The following is a 22,719-nucleotide window of genomic DNA, read 5'->3' as shown; positions in this document are numbered from 1 at the left end:
TTTTATTTTTTGTTAACTGCAATGAATATCTGTGTTTTTCCACAAAATTTTTCTTTTTTAGCAACTTGAATTTTTGCACAAGCAGAAAATCTAAAAAACATACAGGTATTCCTTATTATACAAATTGTTCTGACTGTGGAAGTCAATATTCACAACAGATTCAGAAATAAAATAATATTTGAGAGTATTAATTTATTATTAATTCAGGGGTGGATAGAATGGATGACAAAAAATGCAATAGTTGTCTAGAAGTGCAACATATATATTATTAATTTTGCTCCAAATTGTGATTAGCAAACAGATTTTTTTTCATTAGCTTTTGTGCAGAAGGAGAAATATATGATTGCTGACTTTCACAGATTAAAATTGAATACTTCCAAACCTATCTATAGCTCATTACCAATTCCACAATCAATCCAGTACAACCTTTAGGTTAAAAATTATTTAGTTACTATACATGAAAATGTCCTGATATTTATAACATCACCAGAGAAATCTATATTGTTCCAAGAAAGTAAATAAGGGCTTTATAATTCAAACTAATCATGTTTCTTAGTTCATACCACAATATCCATGCATGCAAAATTTAATGAAAACATGATTAATTTATTTGTTTTACTTCATCAGAATGCTTTCCTTATATAAACAGGGCTTCTATTAAAATTATGTTTGAAAGTGATGTTGCAAAGAGTCAATAATGAAAAAAATCTGAATAAAAGCAGGAAGTTCTATATTTCCCCAGTCACAGCCAGCACGAGGCCCTATCCATAAATTAAACCCTGTAAACCCTCAACACTTGGTAAATTTCACCCCAGGAAAATAAAGTTTCAGTGGCTGACACTGGCTGGACAGTATCTCATATTTCTAGTTTAGTCTTGCCCTGTTACTGTCTATGGCCTGGACTCTGGAAAGCACTGAAGTACGTGCACAAATCTATCTCCTTAAATGCTGTCCAGAACAGTGCCGCTTTCCTGAATCTGGGCCAACAAATTTTTTTTGTCACTAATAAGACACTTTAGGCATACAATGAAAACTTTAACCAAATGTACTTGGCAAATAACTACTGCGTATGTGCAGCAACTATTGTCACTTTTTAATTATAATGTTTACTCCAAGCAGCAACCAAAATGTCCAGATATCTTCCAACCAATCCCTGTTGTATCTCTATCGATATTTATCCCACTTTTTTACATTACATTTCTTAACACAAGCACTGTTTTATAACACAACCTCATCAACTGTACCACACATTGTGATTAGGTGCGTTAATCTAAAACTCATTCCCAGCAACTACGGAAACTCTAAATTAGTTTAAAAGTAAACCATGGGAGAAGAAGCCCATTACCAATGAATTTTAATTTTCCATAGAAAGAATGACCTTAGTTTTCTTAATCCCTCATATTATTCATCAGAATGAAAACTGTGACTCTTTTGATTATTTATGGGCTTTCCTGAGTTTGACAAAGTTTCAGTCTACACAAGACAGTTAGAAAAATCAAAATGTTAGAGTCTTTTCTTCCCAGAGGAACTGAGGACAACTACTAACATGTTGTCTGATGTGATCCTATGGCCCTAAACCACAAATGAGTGGGGAATTATTCACTGCACCACTGATGTAGAACTGACTTTTGTCAATAAAGATGATTCAGACAAGTTAATTATTTTAAAACTTCAGTTTTTGAAAACAAGAACATTATACATTTAATCCTTTCCTCTACTGGGGAAGCGTCTTTGTGCTGCATGTTTCTCTTCATTTCTTTAACGAGTGTTTAGCTTTACTCCTAAAATTACTTTGCTAAATTAGGAAATGAGCTATACTGATATAAACCCCTTTACATCATTGTAACTGCATCCACACTAGGGGCTTGTAGTGATTCAACTATATGTGTTTCTTAACCAATATAGTTAAATAGGTACAAATAGTGTAAATAAGGTTAAATAGGTGCAAAATATAGTTAAATAGGTACAAAATGTCTGCAGACAAGCCCTAATTAGGTTAAAAAGAAGGGAAACTTTTCTTCCTGGGGTGGTGTTCTGAGATAGAAAGAGACCGATTATGAATTGTAGCCCTCTCTTTTTTGGGAGGAGGTAGACGCCACTGCCTCTTTAGCTACCTCCCTTGTAGCTCCAGAAGCAGCTCTGATGTGAACCAGGAGTTGTCTCAGAGTCTGCTGGTCTTCCCTCCTGCAGCTGCTCGGCAGCAGCCCTGTTCACCACCTGGTTTACTGCACGAGAGCGAGGAAAAAGTACAGCTGACTTTTTCATTGCCCTCTTCTGTGCTGGGTATGAGAGCCCCTGGGAGAACTGCACAGGAGCTCTACAAGCTCTGTGTGAGCCTTGAGAGTACTTAAATGATGGATCCCCTTTCCTCCACACAGACAAGAGAGCGGAAAGAGGGGAGAAGCTGCAAACCAACAACCAGAGGCCAGCTAGGAATAACTGGAGAGCAGTATGTTCCAGTCACTCTCCTTCCTCGCCAAAACACAGTCCATGTTTCAAGTGCAGTGAAGAGAGCAGTGTAGGAACTGGCTATGCCAGCTTTGCACTTGTTCGGGGCTTCCTTTCATCAAGGGAATCCTCAGCACAGGGTTTGCAGGTGGGTTCTGCTCCCTTGGCACTGGAGCAAAGTTCCAGTTCAAGCAAAGTATTGCTAGACACTACTGTATTAGACGTACTAATACAGCCATGCAGGAGGAACCACTTTTGCAGCTAAAGAGTTGCCAGAATGCTTCAAAAGTCTAAGAGATTGTATTCAGAGCTGAAGTTTTAATCCCCAATGGCGCTACTAATTGACTGTAGACTTAGTCTCACCTTATTTCATCCCCTAGTTCTTCACTATTGCAGGAATCTTATCTCAAAACAGAAGATAATCTTCTGGTGCTCGATTCCCAAAAGGATTGACACAGGTTCAGCCATGCAGACCCCTTTCTAGGACTGGAGCCACTGAAATCAGTGGTGCCACTTTGGCATAAGACTGAAGTAATGGTAGTGAATGAGGTACCTTATGGGCTACAACGTAACCTTAGCAGGCCAAAGAATCCAGTTCAAGATGTTGTGTATATGTGAAATGTGCACACACATACATATTACATACATGTGCACAACAACACACACATTGACAATCTAAAGGGCCTAGAAATTCCCATTTTTGTTCAGTTTACCACAACCATCTTGAAAATGGGATTTTTCATCCGGATTTTATCTACAGTAAACAGACAAGATTCTCCCTCATTAAACCAAAAGTATCCAAAGATATCTCCAATCCTACATTACTAACTACATTACTAGTCACCTATACAATTTCCAGAACATTCCAAGTTATTTAAGTAAAGCATTGCTTGTAACATAAGGATAATTATGTCATTAAGAGACTGAAAGTCCTTTCATACTTCAATTTTCCTCACTGAAGAATCCTTTCAAATATAAATCTTTTGTTGGATACACTTATATTTTGCTGACAGCAGTCTTAAGAAACTAAATATTTAGGTAAAAAGCCTCTTCAAAGGCACCAAGGCAATTATGTAAGTAAGTGGTACCACTACCGCTATTCGGTCACTGCACAGATATGGAAATCACTAGCCTCATACAAATGTACGCAGGAATCAGGAAGCATGAAATAGCACCTACAACTGGATAATTTCTTAACAATTTTCTCTGCTCTCAAGGTCACATTGAAAAATCCATGTGGCAACTGTCAGCTGGACAAGAGCCTCTCTTTGTAATACTTGGTTTTCCAGAAATAACCCCCCATCCCCTTTTCCAAAAGGATCAAGCTTTTATTGTGTGGTATTAACAACTGGAAGTCAAAATTAGACAAAAGCAAAAGGACAAACTGAGAATCACAGCTAGGAAGGCTTGGTGGGAAAAAATTATTGGGATTCTGGTAACCGCAAAATGTCCCCCTGAATTTACTGTCCAATTATTGGCATCAAGCTGCAAGCTTGCCAATCACTGGGAGATTTTGAAACGTGTTATTTATCAGTACTGCTATACATGCACTACTATGCAACTGCATTTAAAAGACATCTGTAAAACTGGAATAAATTTGCATTTATACACAGTATGTTAAGAAAAGAAAATATGCAACACTGTGAACTCTTCCTCCTGAATATAAGGCTAGCCCAACAAGTAATAAATAACATTTATCGTTTCTTTAACGAGACAACACATTTCACAGAATAATGAGCAAGAAGGATGAGGATCTCCACACATGACCACGCATAATGCACCCTACAGGACAATCCCTTTATTTATTAATATAATAAATGGCTTGTCATTCAACAGCCACCTCTTCTCTCAGCTGAGGACTTCTTTTGCTCTGTGAACTCTATGCACCATCTCACAGTATGGTGGTGAATAAAGGAGACTGACATTACTGTTCTAGGGAGTGTCTGATGTAGAAGTCACCTAGATCTGGCAAAATTCACAAGAACTTTTAACAGATGCTACAAAACTGAATTTCTGTATAGAAACAAACGGAGGTAAAAATGATGGGCCAGATACTTAGCTAGTGTAAGCTGGTGCAGTTTCACTGAAGTAATGACCTGGTTAGTCAAACCCATTGCTAGCTAATGGAGCTATGCCTGTTTACACCAGCTGAGGATTTAGGATAGAGTTTTCAAAAGCACTAGGGATTTAGAAGCACAACTTGGATTTATGCTCCTTAATCCCTTGGGTGCTTGTGAAAATCATCCTCCTGGCACTCTATAGGTCAATTTCTTTAAATTACCATCTGACATCCTATATGTAACAGTATCCTCCTGCTATCTTGTTTATAATTCCTCATTGTCAAACTGTGCTAAAAATGTAATCTAGAAACCAATGGCAAGATTTAAGATCAAGAGCAAAGTTAGGATCTGACAAACCATAAAGAGGTAGCTCTCTCCCTCTTCAGAGGAGGAATAAAGATCTAGCCATCCCAGCACAATCTCACAATGTGGCATCCTGATGTCTAACTGAAAGGCCAGCCCCACATGAGAGCCTCTCTGAAGAAGGTGCTTGGCCATAGAGCTAGTTCTTGACCATACCTAAGTTCAGATCCCCAGGGAGGCCCTTTGCACTTGAGAATACAAACCTTATGGACATGTCTATCTAGTCATAGAGCATCCATGCAGTTAAGTGGAGGGACTGAAGGTTCAGGTGGAGTAGGCAATCTTGATCTTGGGAGATCAGGTCTAAGTCTAGTGGAAGTGTGATTGGACATTTCACTGACAGAGCCAGGAGAGTGGAGAAACAATGTTGATGGATCCATGTAGAGACTATGAATCTGGTTTTGACCTGATCCTGTCTTATCTTTAGTAATACCTTGTGAATAAGCAGAATTGGTGGAAAAGCTTAGAGGAGAAGGTCTCACCATGGCAATAAAAATGCATCTGTCAGGGAAGCCGGGCTCTGACCCCATAGGGAATAGAACTGCTGACACTTTCCATTGTTCCTTGTCGCAAATAGGTATACTAGGGGAAACTCTCATTTCTGAAAGATGTATCTGACTACGTCTGGACAAAGAGACCTCTTGTGGTTACTCACACGATCTGCTCAAGTGGTTTGCTAGGTCATTTTGGACCCCCAGCAGGTAAAAGCCTTCCAGATCTATTGAACTGGCAACACAGAGCTCCCAGAGCAGAGTCCCCTCTTGAAAGACTGGAGAAGAACATTGCCACTGTGAGGTATTAATATGCTGTTTCACCTGTTCTGCTATGGAAATACTTGGCATGCCAGTCTGACACTGATGTGTAAAGCTAAAGTCTTTTGAGGACCACAGACTGAGTCGGTAGAGAACCCAATTGGACCTCCGTCCCAGAGCAGACATGTCCGTCACTAGCATGAATGCCGGCTGTGGGAAGGCAAATGGAATGCTTACATATACATTGGCTGGATTTGCCCACCAATCTAGGGAGGTGAGGACATAAGAGGGCACCCTCATCACTGAGTCCAGGTGCCGATGGCGGTTCAGCAAATGGACTAATGCCAGCCAGGCCTGCAGAACTCTGAGGCGTAGTCTGGCACATTAAACCACCTAGGTGCAGGTCATATGTCCCAGAAACCTCAAACAGTTTTGTGTTGTTGTGATAGGGTGAGCCTTCAAATTTATAACAACATATTCAATTGCCAGGAATGTAAAATCTAGACGAAAAGCCCTGGTTTGAGACAAGTCCAGTAAAGCTATAAACTCTATCCTCTGCATTGGGAAGAGGAGAGACTTTTCAGCAGTGATTATCTGTCCCATGTCATTGAACACTGATTGGATCAGGGCCACACTGCTCTGTACTTGCAATCTGGATCGGCTCTTGACAAGCCAGTTGTCCAGGTAGGGGTAAACTTGAAATCCCGATTTTCGGAGGAATACAGTTATTACTGCCATAACTTTTGTAAAGACACTGGGAGCTGCTGACAAGCCAAATGGTAGTACCGTGAACTGGTAATGATTTTGATATACCAGAAATCAGAGGTTCCCCCTGTGAAAAGGTATCTTGTTAAGCTGCCAATTACGTTGACAGCACCAGGCTCAACAGATCCTTTTGCTGTACCGGAGCCAACTATACCAACTTAGGCATTGATTTGCAGGAGGAAAAGTGCTTCGATTTAAGATGCACTCTATCTGATTCCTTCTTGCCTGTTGTCATAAACATACAGCTAAGGGTAGCCTAGAATTCCTCCTTACCTGTAAGGGGTTAAGAAGCTCAAATAGCCTGGTTGGCATCTGACCAACAGGACCAATGGGGAAAGAAGATACTTTCAAATCTTGGGGGGGGGGGAAGGTTTTTTTTGTGCTCTTTGTTTTGTGTGGGGGTTCTCTCTTGGGACTGAGAGGGGCCAGACAGAAATCCACGTTCTCCAACCCATCCCAATCCAAGTCTCCAATATTGCAACCAGTATAGGTAAGCCAGGCAAGGCGGATTAGTTTATCTTTTGTTTTCTTGTGAATCATAGAATATCAGGGTTGGAAGGGACCTCAGGAGGTCATCTAGTCCAACCCCCTGCTCAGAGCAGGACCAATCCCCAAGTAAATCATCCCAGCCAGGCTTTGTCAAGCCTGACCTTAAAAACCTCCAAGGAAGGAGATTCCACCACATTCCTCGGTAACGCATTCCAGTATTTCACCACCCTCATAGTGAAAAAGTTTTTCCTAATATCCAACCTAAACCTCCCCCACTGCAACTTGAGACTATTACTCCTTGTTCTGTCATCTGCTACCACTGAGAACAGTCTAGATCCATCCTCTTTGGAACCCCTTTTCAAGTAGTTGAAAGCAGCTATCAAATCCCCCCTCATTCTTCTCTTCCGAAGACTAAACAATCCCAGTTCCCTCAGCCTCTCCTCATAAGTCATGTGTTCCAGTCCCCTAATCATTTTTGTTGCCCTCCGCTGGACGTTTTCCAATATTTTCATATCCTTCTTCTAGTGTGGGGCCCAAAACTGGTCACAGTACTCCAGATGAGGCCTCACCAATGTCGAATAGAGGGGAACGATCACATCCCTCGATCTGCTAGCAATGCCCCTACTTTACATCCCAAAATGCCATTGACCTTCTTGGCAACAAGGGCACACTGTTGACTCATATCCAGCTTCTCATCCACTGTAACCCCTAGGTCCTTTTCTGCAGAACTGTTGCCTAGCCATTCGGTCCCTAGTCTGTAGTGGTGCATGGGATTCTTCCGTCCTAAGTGCAGGACTCTGCACTTGTCCTTGTTGTATCTCATCAGATTTCTTTTGGCCCAATCCTCTAATTTATCTAGGGCCCTCTGTATCCTATCCCTACCCTCCAGCGTATCTACCTCTCCTCCCAGTTTAGTGTCATCTGCCAACTTGCTGAGGGTGCAATCCACACCATCCTCCAGATCATTTATGAAGATATTGAACAAAAACGGCCCCAGGACTGACCCTTGGGGCACTCCGCTTGATACCGGCTGCCAACTAGACAAGGAGCCCGTGGAGCCCAACAATCTAGCCAGCTTTCTATCCACCTTATAGTCCATTCATCCAGCCCATACTTCTTTAACTTGCTGACAAGAATACTGTAGGAGACCGTGTCAAAAGCTTTGCTAAAGTCAAGGAAAAACATGTCCACTGCTTTCCCCTCATCCACAGAGTCAGTTATCTCATCATAGAAGGCAATTAGATTAGTCAGGCATGACTTGCCCAGCATGAATCCATGCTGACTGTACCTGATCACTTTCCTCTCCTCTAAGTGCTTCAGAATTGATTCCTTCAGGACCTGCTCCATGATTTTTCCAGGGACTGAGGTGAGGCTGATTGGCCTGTAGTTCCGAGGATCTTCCTTCTTCCCTTTTTTAAAGATGGGCACTACATTAGCCTTTTTCCAGTCGTCCGGGACTTCCCCAGATCGCCATGCGTTTTCAAAGATAATGGCCAATGGCTCTGCAATCAACATCCGCCAACTTCTTTAGCACTCTAAGATGCAGCGCATCCGGCCCCATGGACTTGTGCTCGTCCAGCTTTTCTAAATAGTTCCGAACCACTTCTTTCTCCACAGAGGGCTGGTCACCTCCTCCCCATGCTGTGCTGCCCAGTGCAGTAGTCCGGGAGCTGACCTTGTTTGTGAAGACAGAGGGGAAAAAGAAGCATTGAGTACATTAGCTTTTTCCACATCCTCTGTCACTAGGTTGCCTCCATCATTCAGGAAGGGGCCCATACTCTCCTTGAATTTCTTCTTGTTGCTAACATACCTGAAGAAACCCTTCTTGTTACTCTTAAAATCTCTTGCTAGCTACAACTCCAGGTGTGATTTGGCCTTCCCGATTTCCCTCCTGCATACCTGAGCAATATTTTTATACTCCGCCCTGGTCATTTGTCCAATCTTCCACTTCTTGTAAGCTTCTTTTTTGTGTTTAAGATCAGCAAGGATTTCACTATTAAGTCAAGCTCGTCGCCTGCCATATTTACTATCCTTTCTACACATTGGGATGGTTTGTCCCTGTAACCTCAATGAGGATTCTTTAAAATACAGCCAGCTCTCCTGGACTCCTTTCCCCCTCATGTTATTCTCCCACGGGATCCTGCCCATCAGTTCCATGAGGGAGTCAAAGTCTGCTTTTCTGAAGTCCAGGGTCCGTATTCTGCTGCTCTCCTTTCTTCCTTGTGTCAGGATCCTGAACTCGACCATCTCATGGTCACTGCCTCCCAGGTTCCCATCCACTTTAGCTTCACCTACTAATTCTTCCCGGTTTGTGAGCAGCAGGTCAAGAAGAGCTCTGCTCCTAGTTGGTTCCTCCAGCACTTGCACCAGGAAATTGTCCCCTGCACTTTCCAAAAACTTCCTGGATTGTCTGTGCACCACTGTATTGCTCTCCCAGCAGATATCAGGATGATTGAAGTCTCCCATGAGAACCAGGGCCTGCGATCTAGTAACTTCCATGAGTTGCCGGAAGAAAGCCTCGTCCACCTCATCCCCCTGGTCCGGTGGTCTATAGCAGACTCCCACCATGACACCACCCTTGTTGCTCACACTTCTAAACTTAATCCAGAGACTCTCAGGTTTTTCTGCAGTTTCATACTTGAGCTCTGAGCAGTCATACTGCTCCCTTACATACAGTGCAACTCCCCCACCTTTTCTGCCCTGCCTGTCCTTCCTGAACAGTTTATAACCATCCATGACAGTACTCCAGTCATGTGAGTTATCCCACCAAGTCTCTGTTTTTCCAATCACATCATAATTCCTTGACTGTGCCAGGACTTCTAGTTCTCCCTGCTTGTTTCCCAGGCTTCTTGCATTTGTGCATAGGCACTTGAGATAACTCTCTGATCATCCCTCTTTCTCAGTATGAGGCAGGAGCCCTGCCCTCTCATGTGCTCCTGCTCGTGCTTCCTCCCGGTATCCCACTTCCCCACTTACCTCAGGGCTTTGGTATCCTTCCCCCAGTGAAAACTAGTTTAAAGCCCTCCTCACTAAGTTAGCCAGCCTGCTTGCGAAGATGCTCTTCACTCTCTTCGTTAGGTGGAGCCCGTCTCTGCCTAGCACTCCTCCTTCTTGGAACACCATCCCTTGGTCAAAGAATCCAAAGCCTTCTCTCTGACACCACCTGTGTAGCCATTTGTTGACTTCCACGTTTCGACGGTCTCTATTTTCCCTGTTTTCTGTAACTTTAAGGTTTTGCCGAGAGGGGAATCCTCTGTGTTTTGAATCTGAATACCCTGTGAAGTATTTTCCATCCTGATTTTATCGAGATGATTTTTACCTTTCTTTCTTTCTTTCTTTTTTTTTTTAAATAAAATCCTTCTTTTAAGAACCTGACTGATTTTTCCATTGTTCCAAGACCCAGGAGTTTGGGTCTTTGATCATTTTGTAACCAATTGGTTAGGATATTATTCTCAAGCCTCCCCAGGAGAGAGGGTGTAAGAGCTTGGGGGGATTGCTGGGGGAAGAGGAACTCCAAGTGGTCCTTTTCCCTGGTTCTATGTTAAATCACTTGGTGGTGGCAGTGTTACTTAAACCCAAGGTACAAGGGAGAATTTGTACCAGGGGAGTTTTTAACCTAAGCTGGTAGAAATAAGCTTAGGGGGTCTTTCATGTGGGTTCCCACGTCTGTACCCTAGAGTTCAGAGTGGGGAGGGAACCCTGACACCTGTCTTACCAGACTTGGAGGCTGGAGCTCTTCCCTCGGCTGAGGCCTCTTTGCAAGTCTTATATATCTTTCTCGGCCCAGGTGAGGGAGCTCAGTGCTGGGATTCTGATAATGCTGGAAGTGTCACCGGAGCTGCAGCATTCAGCACCGAGTCAGACTAGGATGGCTCCAACAGTGGCCTGAGTATTGCCTCCACCAGCAGAAATTTCAGCCTACCCTCCCTGTCCTTCTTTCTTCCAGGTTTGAATTCCCTGCAAGTCTGGCACCAGTCTTTCCTGTGTGCTTCACCTAGGCACTTCAGGCAACCATTGTGCAGTGGCATAGGCCTCGAGCAAAAAGCACGCTGCTTGAAGCCCAGCAATTGGGGCATATCTTAGTGCCATCAGCAGTAACCCTGAAACGAGGAGAAACAAGTCCAAAAACTTTGTTGGTATTTTTTACACAACTAAAACTTACTAACTATACTAACTACTAGACCAACTATATTATATACAATATTACACACAAAGCTGAGAGAGAACTGTTCTGGTATTGAACAGGGGTTCCAATGACCGTCAAGGACAGTAAGAAGAAACAGAAGGGCTAGGGGCAGCTCTTCATGACAGCAGCATGTGGCACCAGGAGGACCTTGAGCCGCCCAACAGGTCTGAGGGGAAAAAAATTCTGACAGCTGTGCGCTGAGTGTGCAGACGTCAAGAGTGGAATGCACATGTGAAATCACTCAAAGAAAAGCATTACCAGGTTGCTTGTGGTGTTTTTGCTCGTTTCCCCTATCTCTTCTTTCTTATTTTGTATCCCTGACCGGGAGAGAGGGTGAGGCAAAGCCTCCATGCTTCCCAGATGAGAAGAAAATAAAACCATAAGGAGAACGCTAGATGAAGTTTATATAAACGGGGGCAGTGTTTCAGCACTCTGCCTTTTTTTCCCCTGCTGGTGGCACAACATGACCTTCTGTCCTTTCATCCTCTGCCGTAATATGGGAAAAGAGAAAGATATGGGCCATATGTCCTTGAAGTCAGGAAATGTAAAAACTAGATGTTATGGATTCAAACTGACTACAGCAGAAAAAGAACAAAAGGATAAAACAAAGTTGAAACTCCAGAGAAATGCAATGAAGTAGCAGAAAGGGAGGCTTCTTTAACTTAATCTTAACCCCTAGCTTCACAGCAGGATGAAAAGTGGTCAACAGCTTTAATAAGCTGTCAAAATACAGGTTCATCTTGACAGCAGATGACAGAACGAGGAGTAATGGTCTCAAGTTGCAGTGGGGGAGGTTTAGGTTGGATATTAGGAAAAACTTTTTCACTAGGAGGGTGGTGAAGCACTGGAATGCGTTACCTAGGGAGGTGGTGGAATCTCCTTCCTTAGAGGTTTTTAAGGTCAGGCTTGACAAAGCCCTGGCTGGGATGGTTTAGTTGGGGATTGGTCCTGCTTTGAGCAGAGGGTTGGACTAGATGACCTCCTGAGGTCCCTTCCAACCCTGATATTCTATGATTCTATGATATTTAAATAAGTCCCCACATAGGTTCTTGGAAAAATATTGATGAATTTGCAGGTCAGGCCTACAGCACCTAAACAGTCCATTTCAGAAAGGGAGGCCTTTGGAGAAAGTATGTGAAGATTTGGAAGTCTGTAAAAGCCTGGAGATTGGAGGTCCAAGAACTGTGGTGAAGTCGTCAAAGGATTAACCATTATACTTGTTCAGCTTGCAGCTCCTCTGCATTGACAGGCATGGGTAACCCACTAAATGTCATTTACGAAAGGAATGGGGAATTGTACTTAATCCACAAATAAGAAAATCTCAGTAAGTGCAGGCCTTAAACTTGATTAAGTTCTGAGCCATAATAAGACTGTGACGTCTTAAATGTCATAGGGGTACCAAGCATGCTATTCGGATCTGCATGGCAGGATTGGCAAGGCCAGTCACGGACAACCAGACTGATCTACACTTGTCTTTCATGAAGTCCCACAGAACTGTGTGGATCAGGGGAACTCTGAAGGGTCCATGAGAAGTTTCTCCAGAGGATAGCATGAACATGCCTGTGGATCTGGGTAACTACTGCAGTCTCTGCACAGATCAGGCATATGGAGCCCACCACCTCTGCACACTGGGGAATCACTGACACATATGACAAGAATGGAAAGTACCTGGCAAAATCAAAAAGGCAGAAACAATTTAAAAAGCTTCTCTTAAATAAAAGTAAAAATGCATGCGGGCGTTCAAAAAAAACCCTTGGCCTTACTGTGGTATTTTTCAGAGGAACATTGTACTTAATTTTTAGGATTTTTCATATTCTAAGCTCTTTGGGGCAGGGACCTTGCCTTCATACCTGTCAGCAGAGTGTCTCGCGCTATATAAATAATTACTAATTCATTATGAACACGTTACCAGATCATTTAGGGTAGTAATGAGCATATCATTTATTTACAAAAAAGGAAAACATTGATAACTAGAAACAAATTATAATAAAGCATTAAAACAGACTAAGCTAATATGAAACTGGATACGATTCTAAGACTGTTTTTTATATTTTCTAGGACATTTCTTGGCTCTAAAATCAATAACTAATATTTTAAAATAACCTTATTTTTACTATCAGAGGGGTAGCCGTGTTAGTCTGGATCTGTAAAAGCGGCAAAGAGTCCTGTGGCACCTTACAGACATAGTGGAGCATAAGCTTTTGTGGGTGAATACCCACTTCGTCGGATGCATGTAGTGGAAATTTCCAGAGGCAGGTATAAATATGCAAGCAAGAATCAGGCTAGGGATAACAAGGTTAATTCAATCAGGGAGGATGAGGCCCTCTTCTAGCAGTTGAAATGTGAATACCAAGGGAGGAGAAACTGCTTTTGTAGTTGGCTAGCCATTCATAGCCTTTGTTTAATCCTGCGATGATGGTGTCAAATTTGCAAATGAACTGAAGCTCAGCAGTTTCTCTTTGAAGTCTGGTCCTGAAGTTTTTTTGCTGCAGGATGGCTACCTTTAGATCTGCTATTGTGAGTCCAGGGAGGTTGAAGTGTTATTTTTATTATGTCACTCTTCTGAAGAAAAACATATCTGCATTCTTAGACTTTTCATTATAGAAAAGGAAACCCCACAGAACCACAGCATAAAGTAAAAATAGTTCTAAGCATCCCAGCAGATTCTGGGGTTTTGGACTACAGTGCAGGATATTTTAAAAAATAAAATAGTATTTCCAGGAGGAATGGGAAACAATTCCTGTTAGGTAAAGCCTGAGCTTCACATAATCTGTTTTCCAGAAGAACACATATGACAGTTAACTCTTCTTAACATGAGGCAGCTTGATTCTTCCAAAAGGTTGAATTTGTCAGTGCTCCAATGCTTTCTTTTTCAGAAAGAATTATATCTTTCGTTTCCTGCTTCTTCGTTGCTAAGCTGAAAGTTGCTTTTCAGAGCCCAAAATATTTCACATATTTAATGCAAACTTTTGGTCCAGTCCTATAGTCTTTATTCATGCAGAATTCACATTAAAGACAGTAGGATAATAAAGCTAGACTACACTCCTTTCCATCCATTAAAATCTTGCCATTGCTTGTCGGTCTCTTCAACTACCCTTCTCCCCTTCAACTCAATACTCACTGATTGAGATGCTTACAACCATGGTGTTTACCTCCTCACCTCAAAACTGACTACTAGAATCAATGGTTATCAGTGTCAACGCTCTCTGCTCCACAGAAACTGCTCTTGCCATAGTCTTGAATGACCTCTTCCTGGCTAAATCTTAGAACCATGCTTCTTTATGAGTGTAACTTTCACATTGAACGTAGTCACCAAGCCATCTCCCTCACCACACTCAAATTCCTTTGCGAAAGTCACTTCTGCCACAAAAGCTAAGAGCTGTGAACCAGAGAATACGTTTGGGGAGCGAGAAAGGGAGAAGGAGCCTCAAGCTATATTTCTGGGGATCTTATCATCCTAGTCCATTTCTCTCTCCATACTTGTTTGATGACCACTTGAAATGGAAATATGTTCCTAAACTAAATTTTCTTTATGAAGTGTCCAACGTAACTTTATGATTTTAGGGTTTCTCATAAGTGGCTGGCCCTGGTGATATTTTCTGCAAGAGGAACAAAAAACATGGAGGCATTTGTTCTGAGGAAACCCTCCTCCCCATAGCATGTCCCCCCCCCCAAAAAAAAAAATTAGATGGATTTAATAATTGGGAATGGAAGGGTGGACAGCAGGTCAAATTTTGCCAAAAGTGTTCTTTTACAAATATATTTTGGTTAATGAGAAAACCCATGAACTCAAACTACTTCCAAGATATCTGCTTCCTTAACTTACCTCACTAGCCCATATATTCCTGTACACAAGTCATTAGCAAAAGCTTATTACTTGGTTAAGATCATTTTATAGAAGTCCATGAACCAAATTCTGCTCTTAGTTACACTAGTGAAAATATGAAGTTACTCTGAATGTATGTCAGTGTAACTGACAAGAGAATTTGGACCTATATGTGTTATAATATCCTCACAGCATACTATAAGTATGAATTAAAGATTTGGGATGGCCTGAACTCAGAATTTTCATGTTTTAATTACTGTTGCCCTTTCTATACTTTCAATTAAGAAATCAAATACAAATCAGCTTTTCTAATGAAGGTCATTCTTTTGCCTGTAACGTCATAGGATGATCTAAATATGATCTACACCTACATCATCGTCTCAAACTGTGGTTCAAGCATTTAACTCTGTTACTCTGAGTTCAAAATCTACTCCACACTAAGAAGCAATTCCCTGGAACCTTTCTATGCCTCTTGGCAGCTACGTAGCCAGAAAAAAAAATGTATGTGAAGCCAGGTACAAGCCAGATTTCTTCATACGTTGTAAGTGAAGAGATGCCGATTAAAATATATATTTTGGTAATTAAAAACAAATCTTTGCATCTGGGGTTTACAGCTTGTATATCAATTTTCAGGTTGTTTCATTTTCAAAGCGCAGAGATAGTAAACACTGGAAACCAGGATTTTCAATGGAAATTCTATCACAGCTTTAGCTAGTTCAATATTCATAGAATCATAGAAGATTAGGGTTGGAAGAGACCTCAGGAGATCATCTAGTCCAACCCCCTGCTCAAAGCAGGACCAACCCCAACTGATTCTCATCAATATTACTGATTCTCATCTATTAGAGATCAGAAAACAGCATACATGCAGCTGAAGAATCATATATACCAAGTATTATCACCTATAACATTAAGGGAAAGGTAGTAATTCATTTAATTCAAACTTTTCCTTATTTCAGCAGACATGTCAGATCACAAAAATGCTTAAATTCACAACCTTCTGTTGGCCTATACGATTTACAAAGCAACTACTATGCCAAACTGTACATGATTCAGGACTTTGCTTTTAAAAGAAAATGGAAATATGTGAAAAACTCCTTTAAAACTTTTATCAAGGCCCTATAAAAAGAGCTTGGGAATCATATGCTAACTCCTGTTTGCAACCTAAAAAGCGTATTTGTCTTTATAATCTCATTCTCCAAAGATGACTAGAAAGACTAATAATTCCATTACCATCACTCCTTGACACATTCAAAATGCTCATTTGGGAGTATTCTATATTCATTCTCCTGAAAACAACGCAGGTAGATTAGCTTTCAGGTACAGAATTACAAGGCTTCCTTATTATAATTATATACCTCTTTGTAATATGATTTTTCTTAACTTGAGGCCACTTGTAATCTGATTCTCAGTTCTAATGTGGATCATAATAAACTCCCTATTTATCACATGGATGATGTTATATATAACATGTAAAATACAGGTCTCCTAAGAGTAGCCTTAAATAAAGTAAAAACATTGAAAATAATAATAATTAGCTACGAAAAATGAACATTTGGTACCTTTTGAATTTTTTTTTTTTGGGGGGGGGAACAGAATTATATGCAACATAACCTTATAAACTTTACATTTGATCATGTGAGGTGCTGAGCACTCTTCACTCCTTTCAGTGGAAGTGGAGGGCAATCAATGCGGATCAGAAATTGACTCAAGTTTTCTTTATAATGTATCAGATATTACTTCTAATAAATTCTAAAGCCATTCATGTGTGGTGGCTCAGTAATTCCTAACTAACAGCAAGAATTGAAAGAGATCAGTGAATTCCCGCACTGTGTAGTTACCGATTTATCAGTACTTTCCGATAAATAAAATATTAAGTTTGAAACCAACAGTGGCATAGTATCAATACTTAGACACTGAAAATACTGTAGCCATTATAGTATTTGTCTTTCACAAGATATTTGTCAATATGGTGCTAAGTTCTAGTGTTTAGTACAAAGTCCACGATAGGAATTTGTCCTTTCCTTTCCCCTGTGACAAAATCTGGATTTAATGCAAATCTTAAAAGAGTGTTTTGGGGAACACTACCAAGAAAAGCTCAAGAAAAGCTACAGTGTCTGTTTTTAAAAGTGTTAATTTTTTACTGTGTACTTCTGAAAATGACCTAGTGCAAAGCAAGCTTCATCATTATCTAAAGAAAAATGTTACTGACTGTAACCTTCTTATTTCAGCTAATGACCCTGGATTTGGCTGCCCAAAATCTCAAATTTAGATAAAACTGAAGTTTATCTATATACTGAGAAATTGTCTTGGTAACCAGAGTATACTCACCCTAAGAAGCAGGGATAAATGTTTGGGAGAACAATTATATTTATCTATCAAGGTATTACAATGTGCTTTACTAAAAGACTAAGTGAATATACACAGATTAGCAAATAGACAGACTAAGAACTACATGGAGTCTACCAAAAAGACATCATATGCTCCTCATCATATCCTTCTTATAAATTCAAAACCCTCTGGGTGAAATCCATCCCCAAGTATGGAGATCCTGTGCCGAATCCCACTTGCATTTTCCATGGGGGAGGGTGGCAGGCAGTGCAGCCACTAAGGGGCAACTTCACAGTTTTGTTACAGAGGGAGGAGACTTTTAGCTGACCTCAATTAAATCACTGTAGGAGGGACTACTACATACATCTTATTTAAAGGACTTAGAAAGGCAGTCTCCAATTACTTCAGCCCGTAGGCAAGAACAGAGGCCATGCACCCTAAAGGCCTGTTGTGATTTGTGATGGTGAATTCTGTCCTCCCATCTCCATGGAGCTGTACACAAACACCAGTGAATTATTCCTGCTTTGTGAACAGTGGAACCTGTTTCACCCAGAGTGAATTGATCAACCTTGCAGCACACTCTGAGGTCAACAGCCTTGGGCTACGTCTAGATTAGAAAAATAGATGTTGTTTAAAAATGTTAACTAACACATATTAACTAACCTTTTTTTAAAAAACACTAATGTAGATCGGATTTAATTCACATAAAAAGGTGTCAACTGGTCAACCTTTGACTTCCCTGTGGTTGACCATGACCAGCTAGCATGTTTTAAAAACATTAAAGTGTGCATGAGGTGGGTGAGAGCAGGGATGGGTGGGGTGTGTGGAGTGGGTGACTGGGGTTAACGAGTGGAAGAGTGCAAGAGAATTCTAGGAGGGGGGCCAGGTGGGTAAGCAGGTATGTGGTGAGGGCAGGGAAATGTTGGGAAGCCATAAATGTACATGGTATCTGGGAGAGAAGAGGGCCACGTGCGGGGAGTTCCTGGGATGGTGGAACCAGAGTAGTAGACTGGCCATGGGGAGTTCATTCTCACTACGCCAAGGCATTGATGCCTGAAAGGCTCCTTGTGGCACTGCTGTCTCAGCTCCCCTGTGCATCAAGGCAGTGCCCTGGAGGAAGCTGAGGTGAGGAGCAGGAGTCCACACACATAAAACAGATACATCAACACTTGGGGATTGATCTCCTCTCCTGCATTCCCACGCCCAGAGCCCCTTTTGCATACCACGTCTCCCTAACACAATCCCCCTTCCCTACACACAGTTCTCCTCAGCCCATGTCTATCTACCTCCCCACTAGCCATCCCCAGTTCCCCCAACACTAGTAAGCACCACTGGGGGGAGCAGGGAAGTGGCTGTGTGAGAAGGGTATGGTGGTGAGCATGGTATGTGAGGGGGTTAGGACAGAGAGAGCACCCTTAGTTTGGCCCTTAATTTGCTCTCTGTTTTGGGACCACCATCTTACACTCCTTGAATTCATTCCACCACAGAAAATACAGCTGGGTGGTAAAAAGAGGGTTATTACCCAAGGGTGTGGGAGGTTTGCTAGGGACAAAGTTCTTTAACATGGCAGATAAATCTCTCCTCCCATTTTCCTTTTGTTTATTCTTCAAAGCAGAGAGGTAGGGAAGCTCAGAGAACAGATCAGACAACAATGACCAAGTATCAGTGCACAAGAACAAAGAGCTAAGGGAGAAGCATAGGAGTATATGCCCATCTAGAATTCCAAGAACTATAAAGCACCAGAAGAGCAACACCACTGAGTGAGAGAAAAAAAGTCAGAAAAGAATGCTGTGATCCATGGTGTATGCTTTCAGGGTAACTTGATTCATTATAATAAGAGTATCTTTAAAATGCATCGGGCATTGAAAGTATATGATGGAGTGTTAAAATCAAAAGAAAGTGATCTGCTAACAATGAACTGCAAAAGCATGGAATTCCATAGCCCAAATTTCAGATAATTAGATATTGAAATCTAATTCTTGTTGCTCTCTTATTTTATTATTTTACTCATTACATGCTTTTCTACTTTCAACTAGACCAGCACTATTACTACTACTAAAGGTAATTTATGTAGGGCTGCAAATTTACACAGAGATTTCAGAGTAAGACATATTACCTGTCCCAAAAAAGCTTATTATACAGGCATACAGATTGATTTGAAAATTGAAAGACACAGCTTAGTCATCTGTACCCACCCAATATTCTAACTTACTGTCTCTGTGCTGCCATAAATGAGACCTAGTTTAACCCCAGTTTATCTCTGCTTGTGTCAGTAAAGTTGAAAATACTATGGAGGTGTTGCTTGCAGTCCCATGAAGAACCTCTTAAAAGCAACATGAATGGGCTGTAATAAGACATCTAACCCCTCCAGTCCACCTTAAGTTTGGCATCTCTAAGTTGGTCTGTAACTCTGCATCTGTCTTGTTTCAAAATGGTCATATGAAGAGGAAACTATTGTTCAAGATTGCCAAAATTATTTGGGATATAAAGGAGAAAGCATATTTTATACTGATGATGTGAGATTTTGAGTCCTTTTCAATGTTTTAATTGTTCAATGACCTAAAAACCTTGAACCCTATTTAAAACAGTTAATATGGAGGCTCTTACTGAATCCTCTAGCTTTAAGGTGAATAATTGATTGAAGGAAGAGAAATTCAGGCCAACCTAAGTCAAGAGAAGTTTTGTCACTGACATTAATGCAGCCATGATTTCATCCAAAGGAGACACTTTCCCTTTGTAGAGCTTCTGGTCCAAATATCTTCGTCAAGATTTGACATGTGAAATAGGAAAAAGCCACATTTTCTAAAAAGAAATCTAAAAATATTTTTTCCCAGCTCTAAACTGGCAAATACTACAAACATTTTCTCTGAAGCATTCATTTTAAAACTTAAGTTAAATGAAACTTATTTCTTCAAACTTATAAGTGCCTAGTAAAAATGTTCTGTCCTCAATTTCAAAGCAATGAGTAAACAGCAAAAAAGCCTTTTTGCATGGAAATATGATGTACTACTCAGAAGTGAATTTTAAACTAGTATTTCAGAGGAAAATCTCACCTTCCCTGCTTCTGATTGGGAGAATTCACAAACTTCTAACAAAATCAAAGATGTAGCTATGTATAGCTAATATTAGAAACTAAATGGAAATCTAGCAAAGGACTGGCCAGATGCAACATGACCATCACACCAATCATTTGGGGGATCACATGCATCCATTCCGTACGAAAACCATTTAAAAATTATCTCTGAGCTATTCATTTATAACAGCAATAATGTCTTCATTGTAGGGCATTCCATGGAGATTAATGATCTCCTGGGACTAATGGCCTATATGTGGATCATTAGTCCGAGGAAGAGCATTTCCTTTATTGTAATAATTTAAATATTCACCAGCAACAACAAAAATCATTATTTTAAGCAATTATTTGTTTTCACTCTTGTGCAAGAAATGATGTACCTGTTGTTAACAAAAGAGGCACTTCCATTCTTAGACATGTAAAGTTACTGAAAGAAACACAGCATGTTAGAAACAACTCTCCAGCCCTTCCATTTGGTTAAACATTTTGTAGGGGAAATCCAAAAGATATGTAATTCTCACAACACATTTTTTATATTTTGTAGGAGTTTTCTAACAATTGTTAACTAAAGAAATACAATCACATGGAAAAATATTTTGTTTTTATTCTCAGCCCTACTCCACAGGTTTGTTTGTGTTAGTTGATCTGTACTGTCAATCACTGATGCAGAAAGGAAAGTTACGTTACTCATCTGTAGATGGAGTTCTCAAAGTATATTGCCTGGGAAGACCCAGACTCACTCAACCTAGTTCCCTGCTTCCTTGGAGTCCTCATCTGATATTCTCAATTGTTGCAAAAGAACTAAGGGCAGTGGGGAGATGGTCCCTTATATAACTTCACACTAAATGTTTTGATTCATGGAGCCCTGATGACACATATGCAACTCTGCAAAGGCAATATACCTGTTACTGGAGCACTGAGAGTAAGTAAACTTTCTTTTTTCTTGCATGTGTCTATCATTGTGGCAGCAAGGATTTTTAAAGAATCCTGTAGTATAATGGAAAAATGGGGGGCTGGAACCTAAACTGAAGAATGGGATGAGTTCTAATTTGCTTCATTTTTCTGTTGACCGCAAGGGGCAGAGCTATCAGTGGGAAAGCACACAAAGCCTAACTTAAGAGAAGCAGTCTCCAGTTTTGCACTCACAATTAATTAAGCATACTTGCTGTGTCACAACACAAAGATACCTATCCACCATGAAGATAATGGAGCACTGAATGCTGCTTACCAGAGCTTACAACTAAACTGAACCCACAGTTCCAAGGGATCAAGTCAATTCTGATATTACAGAAACATACACTACATCTACCATTGCATTATTATTCATTTTTATTTATATTACAATAGTGCTTAAAGACCCCAACCAGGATTAGAATGTCATTGTAATAGACATTATGCAACCATATAGTAAGAGTCAATCTTTTCCCTGTAGAATTTACAATCTAAATAGACAAGATAAAAGTTGGAAGATTTCATAGATTCCAAAGCCGGAAAGGATCACTGTGATCATCTAGCCACACATAGGCCATTGAATTCCCCTAAAATAATTCCTAGACCAGATCTTTTAGAAAAACACCTACTCTTGATTTAAAAAGTGTCTCCACAACCCTTGGTAAGTTGTTCCAATGGATAATTATTCTAATTGTTAAACATTTATACCTCACTTCCAATTTGAATTTGTCGAGCTTCAACTTCCAGCCATTGGACCATGTTCTCTGTGAGACTGACAAGTCCATTAGTAAATATTTGTTCTCCATGTAGGTACTTATAGACCAGTGTTCTTCAATTAGCAGCCTACAAGCCAGATCCGGCCTAAAAGGGCCTGCTGTTTGGCCTGCCAGGCATCAGTGGCTCCATCCTGCTCCCTTCCTGCTACTCTGCCCCAGGCTCCCGATGGCTTCAGCGCTTCCCCTGCTAATCCCAGCTGCAGTGTCCCTATGATGACCAGCCTCTGAGCGCCTAGTGTAGGAGTTGAGTCCTTAGGTGCTTTTCAAACTCCCATTAGGTGCCTATCTGCATCTTTAAGCACCTAAATACCTTTACAAATCTGGTCCACAGAAACCAAATAAATTACTTAAAATAAACTTACTTAAAAACATAAATGAAAAGTCACTATGTGCTGCAACAAATAATGTAGAGTTTGCTGAAGTGTCTTTCTCTCAGCATGCAAAAATTTAACATAATGCTATTTAAACTGCTGAAATGTCTCCATCAGTTGGCCTGACTTGAGCAAACTGATTCATGAGGAGACTGGAATTACAGTATATTCTGGTACTACTTAGAACATCCCTGCAAAACTAAAATGTGTGAAAACCAGATGATTATTTAAAGACTAGACAGATCATGCTGTTAAATTGAGATCCAACCCATTTTCCTACAGTAATTTAATATTGTAAACATGGGTGTATATTCCAATTACAAAATAT

General features: G+C 40.8%; 1 protein-coding gene across 10 annotated transcripts in view; it reads right to left on the bottom strand.

Moving 5' to 3' along the window:
- Positions 1-22,719, bottom strand: part of TANC2 (tetratricopeptide repeat, ankyrin repeat and coiled-coil containing 2) — a 683,096-nt gene that overhangs the window by 312,201 nt on the left and 348,176 nt on the right. The gene's annotated exons all lie outside the window — the stretch shown is intronic.

Source organism: Natator depressus, chromosome 27 (assembly GCF_965152275.1).
Source record: "Natator depressus isolate rNatDep1 chromosome 27, rNatDep2.hap1, whole genome shotgun sequence".
In the NCBI taxonomy this organism is placed as follows: Eukaryota; Metazoa; Chordata; order Testudines; family Cheloniidae; genus Natator; species Natator depressus.
This window is presented reverse-complemented; position numbering and strand designations above follow the sequence as displayed.